This window comes from Cetorhinus maximus, unplaced genomic scaffold, assembly GCF_964194155.1.
Source record: "Cetorhinus maximus unplaced genomic scaffold, sCetMax3.hap1.1 HAP1_SCAFFOLD_1165, whole genome shotgun sequence".
Taxonomy (NCBI): Eukaryota; Metazoa; Chordata; class Chondrichthyes; order Lamniformes; family Cetorhinidae; genus Cetorhinus; species Cetorhinus maximus.
The window spans coordinates 49,291-57,720 of NW_027597107.1; the positions used below are offsets into that span (position 1 = coordinate 49,291).

Here is an 8,430-nt window from a genome sequence, read left to right on the forward strand (position 1 = left end):
CGGCTTCCTGGAGCTGGGGTGCGATGATTGCCTCACTGCTCCCAGATTCCAGGGGCTGTGGTGCACTGGCCTCCTCAGGTTGCAGGCAAAGTTGGGGTGCGCTGGTCTCCTTGTTGTCTCCAATTTTCTGGAGCTCGGGTGTCTCGTCCTCCAACGCCCTGGAGCTTTGCCGCCTCTTCTGTCGGTGCCGCTCTGGCACTTCATCATCCGAAGAGCTGCTGCCCTTGTCATCCGTGTCGGATGGGAGACGCCTCTTGCCGCTTCTCTGGGAAACGCCTTTGCTTCTTCTTCGCTCCCTCTTACTTTTCTTGTTCTTCACCGTCCGCCACTCCCCCTGCTGCTTTTCCACTGCTGCCTCCTCCTCCATTGATTCGCTGTCCTGAGGACTGGAAGGTTCAGGGGGTAGTGCTGTTGATTGGCTCTCTGTTGCCTCAATCTCTTTCTCCACCTTGTCTCTCTCTGTGTCCTCCTTTGTCCCGTTGAGCTCCCTGGGGGCCTTGGTGGTTGGAGTGACACGGAACCTTTCTTCTGCTTCCCCCTGGTCGGCTTTGGCTGCCTGTGCGTAAGTACGGCAGCGTTTGGGGCAGGTCCTGTAGAGGTGACTTGCCTCGCCACACAGGTTGCAGCACTTGGCCTGTTTGCAGTCTTTTGTCTGGTGCCCTTCCTGTTTGCAGATCTTGCAGAGGGAGGCGCTGCAGTTGGCCGCCACATGACCAGCCTTGCCGCATGAGCGACAATGCTTGGGTTGCCCAGCGTAGACCAGGTAGCCACGGTTTCCCCCGATAGCGAAACTGGAAGGAGGGTGGAAAATGGCTCCCTTACCATCGGTCTTTAGCGTGACCTTAAACAGGCGTTTGCCTGTCCAGATCCCCAAGTCGTCTCGAATCTCAGTGCCGCTCCCCACCTTATCGAAGTACCTGGTGAGGAAGGTGACCACGTCGGCGACAGGGACGAAGGGGTTGTACACATGCACCATCACCTCACGTTCCCGTTGCAACGGCAGAGAAAAGTGCGGCTCCGCCGTCAGGATCTTCATCTCCGGCAGGTCTCTCTTCTCCTCGAACACCCTCAGGAGCCGGACGCAGTCTGCCACCCGCTTGAACGTCACGTCAAAATAACCACCTTTGCGGGAGTCGTGCAGGGTGAAGATCTCCATAGCTTGGAAGCCGCACGCCTTCAACAGGATCCTCCTGGTGAAGAAGCCCCGATCCATAGGTGATCCTCCTTCGTCGCTGTGGTTCACCGTGACTCGGACGGTGATAGGTAACCCACGGTATGGATTTGGATTGCGATTGGTTATCGGCCTTCCATCCCGACCTTGCCTTGGCAGGACCATGGTGTCGCCCCTGCAACACTTGATGTTAGCCAAAAGGCCGAGAAGCGATGAGAAAGAAAGAAAGTTGTGTTTTGAAAGATGTGCATGTTGAAAAGTAAAGAAAGCAGATGTTTGTAAGAAAACTATTTTTAGCATTGAAAATCCCCTGGAAAGGGGTGGTGCACCATTCCCAGAGATACTGCAATACCGGGTCGATGCGTGGAGTGGACGGAGCAAGCCCCTATTCCATCTCCCTGCTCCAAAAATCAATTTAATATATGGTCCCCAGATAAGGGACGTATCAGATATTAAACTGATAAGAACAGATTTTTTTTTTTTTTTGTAAAAATATACTTTATTCATAAAATATCTTCAATCACATTCCAAACCATTTCAAAAACAACATTACAAGGGTACAATCCAGGTTAAACTTTTACAAAATGTATCACCAGGTGCATCAGTACAAACAATATTACAATCATTTACAGCCTTTCATTTTGATCTGTACAGCCCGAGGGGCTCTAAACAGTTCCCAGTCTCTCGGTGCGCTGTGGTAGAAAGGTCTTAGACAGCGACCCTTCCCCATTGCGCCTTTGCGGCAGCTGCCCCAAGCTTTAGTGCGTCCCTCAGCACGTAGTCCTGGACTTTGGATTGTGCCAGTCCGCAACAATCGGTCGGGGACAACTCTTTGTGCTGGAAGACCAACAAGTTTCGGGCAGACCAAAGCGCGTCTTTCACCGAGTTGATGATCCTCCAGCTGCAGTCGATGTTTGTCTCGGTGTGTGTCCCTGGGAACAGCCCGTAGAGCACAGAGTCCTGTGTCACAGAACTGCTCGGGATGAACCTCGACAGCAACCACTGCATCTCTCTCCAGACTTTCTTTGCAAAGGCACAATCCACAAGGAGGTGAACAACGGTCTCTTCCCCACCACAGCCACCTCGAGGGCAACGTGCAGAGGGGGTGAGACTCCTGGCGTGTAGGAAGGATCTGACGGGGAGGGCCTTTCTCACCACCAGCCAAGCTACGTCTTGGTGCTTGTTGGAAAGTTCTGGCGATGAGGCATTCTGCCAAATGACTTTGACAGTCTGCTCGGGGAACCATCCCACAGGGTCCACCCTCTCCTTATCCCTCAGGGCCTCTAGGACGTTACGTGCTGACCACTGCCTGATGGACTTGTGGTCAAAGGTGTTTTTCTGCATGAATTTTTCCACCAGGGACAGGTGGTACGGCACGGTCCAACTACTTGGAGCGTTCCGCGGCAGCGTGGCCAGACCCATCCTTCGCAACACCGGGGACAGGTAGAACCTCAGCACGTAGTGACACTTGGTGTTTGCGTACTGAGGGTCTACGCACCGCTTGATGCAGCCACACACAAAGGTGGCCATCAGTATGAGGGCGATGTTGGGCACGTTTTTTCCCCCTTTATCTAGAGGCTTGTACATCGCGTCCCTGCGGACACGATCCATTTTCGACCTCCAGATAAAGCGGAAGATGGCTCGAGTGATCGCCGTCGCGCAGGAGTCTGGAATGGGCCAGACCTGCGCCACGTACAGCAACAGCGAGAGTACCTCACACCTGATGACCAGGTTCTTACCCGCAATGGAGAGGGAGCGTCGCTCCCACATGCCCAGTTTCCTTTTCACCATAGCCACTCGCTCCTTCCAGTTTCTAACGTATGCCCCGGTCCCTCCGAACCATATCCCCAGCACCTTCAGGCCGTCAGCCCTGACAGTGAAGGGGACAAAGGATCGGTCAGCCCAGTTCCCAAAGAACATGGCCTCGCTCTTCCCACGATTTACCTTGGCTCCCGAGGCCAGTTCGAACTGGTCGCAGACGTGCATCAGTCTGCGCACCGACAGCGGATCCGAGCAGAAAACGGCGACGTCGTCCATGTACAGGGAGGCTTTTACCTGAGTGCCTCCACTGCCTGGGATCGTCACTCCTCTAATGCCCGGATCCTTCCTGATGGACTCGGCAAAGGGTTCTATGCAGCACACGAAAAGGACAGGCGAGAGAGGACAGCCCTGCCTGACTCCAGATTTGATCGGAAAGCTATCTGTTTCCCACCCATTGATTGAGACTACGCTACTGATGTTAGTGTAGAGCAGTTGGATTAAACTGATAAGAACAGATTTTTTTTTTTTTTTTGTAAAAATATACTTTATTCATAAAAAATCTTCAATCACATTCAAAACCATTTCAAAAACAACATTACAAGGGTACAATCCAGGTTAAACTTTTACAAAATGTATCACCAGGTGCATCAGTACAAACAATATTACAATCATTTACAGCCTTTCATTTTGATCTGTACAGCCCGAGGGGCTCTAAACAGTTCCCAGTCTCTCGGTGCGCTGTGGTAGAAAGGTCTTAGACAGCGACCCTTCCCCATTGCGCCTTTGCGGCAGCTGCCCCAAGCTTTAGTGCGTCCCTCAGCACGTAGTCCTGGACTTTGGATTGTGCCAGTCCGCAACAATCGGTCGGGGACAACTCTTTGTGCTGGAAGACCAACAAGTTTCGGGCAGACCAAAGCGCGTCTTTCACCGAGTTGATGATCCTCCAGCTGCAGTCGATGTTTGTCTCGGTGTGTGTCCCTGGGAACAGCCCGTAGAGCACAGAGTCCTGTGTCACAGAACTGCTCGGGATGAACCTCGACAGCAACCACTGCATCTCTCTCCAGACTTTCTTTGCAAAGGCACAATCCACAAGGAGGTGAACAACGGTCTCTTCCCCACCACAGCCACCTCGAGGGCAACGTGCAGAGGGGGTGAGACTCCTGGCGTGTAGGAAGGATCTGACGGGGAGGGCCTTTCTCACCACCAGCCAAGCTACGTCTTGGTGCTTGTTGGAAAGTTCTGGCGATGAGGCATTCTGCCAAATGACTTTGACAGTCTGCTCGGGGAACCATCCCACAGGGTCCACCCTCTCCTTTTCCCTCAGGGCCTCTAGGACGTTACGTGCTGACCACTGCCTGATGGACTTGTGGTCAAAGGTGTTTTTCTGCATAAATTTTTCCACCAGGGACAGGTGGTACGGCACGGTCCAACTACTTGGAGCGTTCCGCGGCAGCGTGGCCAGACCCATCCTTCGCAACACCGGGGACAGGTAGAACCTCAGCACGTAGTGACACTTGGTGTTTGCGTACTGAGGGTCTACGCACCGCTTGATGCAGCCACACACAAAGGTGGCCATCAGTATGAGGGCGATGTTGGGCACGTTTTTTCCCCCTTTATCTAGAGGCTTGTACATCGCGTCCCTGCGGACACGATCCATTTTCGACCTCCAGATAAAGCGGAAGATGGCTCGAGTGATCGCCATCGCGCAGGAGTGTGGAATGGGCCAGACCTGCGCCACGTACAGCAACAGCGAGAGTACCTCACACCTGATGACCAGGTTCTTACCCGCAATGGAGAGGGAGCGTCGCTCCCACATGCCCAGTTTCCTTTTCACCATAGCCACTCGCTCCTTCCAGTTTCTAACGCATGCCCCGGTCCCTCCGAACCATATCCCCAGCACCTTCAGGCCGTCAGCCCTGACAGTGAAGGGGACAAAGGATCGGTCAGCCCAGTTCCCAAAGAACATGGCCTCGCTCTTCCCACGATTTACCTTGGCTCCCGAGGCCAGTTCGAACTGGTCGCAGACGTGCATCAGTCTGCGCACCGACAGCGGATCCGAGCAGAAGACGGCGACGTCGTCCATGTACAGGGAGGCTTTTACCTGAGTGCCTCCACTGCCTGGGATCGTCACTCCTCTTATGCCCGGATCCTTCCTGATGGACTCGGCAAAGGGTTCTATGCAGCACACGAAAAGGACAGGCGAGAGAGGACAGCCCTGCCTGACTCCAGATTTAATCGGAAAGCTATCCGTTTCCCACCCATTGATTGAGACTGCGCTACTGATGTTAGTGTAGAGCAGTTGGATCCAATTTCGAATTCCCTCCCCAAAGCCCATTTTGGAGAGCACATCCCCCATGTAGGTGTGCGATATTCTGTCAAAGGCCTTCTCCTGATCCAAGCTGATGAGGCAGGTATCCACACCCCTGTCCTGTACATAGGCAATCGTATCCCTGAGCAGCGCCAGGCTGTCAGAGATCTTCCTGCCTGGCACAGAGCAGGTCTGGTCAGGGTGAATCACCAATTCCAGAGCGGATTTGACCCGATTGGCGATGACCTTGGACAGAATCTTATAGTCCATATTCAACAGTGAAATGGGTCGCCAATTTCTAATTTCCTCCCTTTCCCCCTTGTGCTTGTAGATGAGGGTGATGATGCCCTTCCTCATGGATTCTGACATACTACCGGCCAGGAGCATACTCTCGTACACCCCTAGCAGGTCTGGGCCGATCAAGTCCCACAGAGCCGAATACAACTCCGCCGGCAAGCCGTCGCTTCCGGGAGTTTTACTCTTCTCGAAGGACTCGAGGGCCTTAGTCAGTTCCTCAGGAGTTAGCGGTTTGTCTAGGCTCTCCCGCGTACTGTGGTCTAAGACCTCCGTGATAGAGGACAGGAAGGACTGGGAGGCCGTGCTGTCCGTGGGCTTCACGTCATACAGTCCGGCATAAAAGGATTTGCTGATCCTCAGAATGTCGGACCGGGATGACTTTACTGAGCCGTCTTCTTCCTTCAGGCTGCTGATCACAGAGTGCTCTCTGTGTACCTTTTGGAAGAAGAAACGTGAGCACGTCTCATCCTGCTCCACGGAGCGGACTCTGGAACGGAAGATGATCTTGGAGGCCTCCGAGGCAAAGTGCGAGGCTTGCTGGCCCTTTACCTCTTGGAGCTCCTCCTTGACATCGACCCCCATCGACTGCAGCCGGAGCAGATTCTGCATCTTTTTCTGGAGTCGGGACATTTCCCTCTGTTCCTTTCTAGCTTTCTGGGTGCCTTTGAGGATGAAAAACCTCTTGATGCTTCCCTTGATCACTTCCCACCAGTGTGTCAGGGACTCAAAGAGGGGTTTCACGGTTCTCCAACCTTTGTAATCCCTCTTGAGCTCCTCAATGTTCTCTGGGGTCAGCAGTTGCACATTTAGCTTCCATGCCCCCCTGCCCACCCTCAGGTCCTTCTCCAAGTGGCAGTCCGCCAGTAGGAGGCAGTGGTCAGAGAAGAACACCGGCTTGACCTCGGTGGATCTGACTGTGAATGCACGGGACACAAACAGGAAGTCTATCCTGGAACGAATGGACCCGTCTGGCCGTGACCAGGTGTATCTACGCTGCGCTCCGTCTGCAGGGTTGCTGAAGACGTCGTGCAGCTTGGCATTCTTAACTGTTTCCATCAGGGATCTGGACGTAGCGTCCAATCTGCTTCCGGCCCTGCCGGATCGTCCAGCCGCATCGATGATGCAGTTGAAGTCCCCGCCCAGAATGACCGGCCTGGAGGTCGCCAGCAGCAGTGGGAGCTGCTGAAAAACCTCCAGCCGCTCAGCCCCTTGTGCCGGGCCATACACGTTAATTAACCGGAGTGGAGCGTTCTTGTACATTACGTCTGCTACGAGGAGTCGCCCGCCCACCACCTCCTTGACCTCGGAGACGGTGAAGTTGCCTCCCCGCAGCAGAATACCCAGGCCGGAGGAACGAGAGTCGTTTCCGCCCGACCAGATCGATGGCCCGTGGGACCACCATCGTGACCATTGCCTGTAGGAGCTGAGGTGCGGTATCGCACACTCCTGCAGAAACAACAGGTCAGCTTTGACCTTGGCTAGGTAGTCCAAGGTCGCAACACATCGCGTAGTAGATTTAATGCTACGCACATTTATGGATACAATCTTTAAACCCATTTTAAAGCATTTATTCTCCTACCAAACCCACTGTCTCTGAGAGTCCCAGACCTTTAGTCTGCTCCTTCATACCCGTAGTGAGCTCAAATTCCTTCACTTTGGATGGGCTGAGGTAGATCTCCTTGGCCGTGTTCTGCTCCGGTGGCATCTGGAGGTTCACGTAGAGAGCGGGTTTTGAGATGACCTTTGCTGGAGAAGCTTCTCCAAAACTCACCCCCTCTGGGGTCTTGCTGTTCCCGGCTTCCTGGAGCTGGGTTGCGATGATTGCCTCACTGCTCCCAGATTCCAGGGGCTGTGGTGCACTGGCCTCCTCAGGTTGCAGGCAAAGTTGGGGTGCGCTGGTCTCCTTGTTGTCTCCAATTTTCTGGAGCTCGGGTGTCTCGTCCTCCAACGCCCTGGAGCTTTGCCACCTCTTCTGTCGGTGCCGCCCTGGCACTTCATCATCCGAAGAGCTGCTGCCCTTGTCGTCCGTGTCGGATGGGAGACGCCTCTTGCCGCTTCTCTGGGAAACGCCTTTGCTTCTTCTTCGCTCCCTCTTACTTTTCTTGTTCTTCACCGTCCGCCACTCCCCCTGCTGCTTTTCCACTGCTGCCTCCTCCTCCATTGATTCGCTGTCCTGAGGACTGGGAGGTTCAGGGGGTAGTGCTGTTGATTGGCTCTCTGTTGCCTCAATCTCTTTCTCCACCTTGTCTCTCTCTGTGTCCTCCTTTGTCCCGTTGAGCTCCCTGGGGGCCTTGGTGGTTGGAGTGACACGAAACATTCCTTCTGCTTCCCCCTGGTCGGCTTTGGCTGCCTGTGCGTAAGTACGGCAGCGTTTGGGGCAGGTCCTGTAGAGGTGACTTGCCTCGCCACACAGGTTGCAGCACTTGGCCTGTTTGCAGTCTTTTGTCTGGTGCCCTTCCTGTTTGCAGATCTTGCAGAGGGAGGCGCTGCAGTTGGCCGCCACATGACCAGCCTTGCCGCATGAGCGACAATGCTTGGGTTGCCCAGCGTAGACCAGGTAGCCCCGGTTTCCCCCGATGGCAAAACTGGAGGGAGGGTGGAAAATGGCTCCCTTACCATCGGTCTTTAGCGTGACCTTAAACAGGCGTTTGACTGTCCAGATCCCCAAGTCGTCTCGAATCTCGGTGCCGCTCCCCACCTTATCGAAGTACCTGGTGAGGAAGGTGACCACGTCGGCGACAGGGACGAAGGGGTTGTACACATGCACCATCACCTCCCGTTCCCGTTGCAACGGCAGAGAAAAGTGCGGCTCCGCCGTCAGGATCTTCATCTCCGGCAGGTCTCTCTTCTCCTCGAACACCCTCAGGAGCCGGACGCAGACTGCCACCCGCTT

The 8,430-nt window shown here is 54.4% G+C and overlaps 1 pseudogene; it reads right to left on the bottom strand.

The window, feature by feature from the left end:
- Positions 1-1,489: 1,489 nt before the first annotated feature.
- On the bottom strand, positions 1,490-1,667 carry LOC144675816 (U2 spliceosomal RNA; annotated as a pseudogene).
- Positions 1,668-8,430: the final 6,763 nt, after the last annotated feature.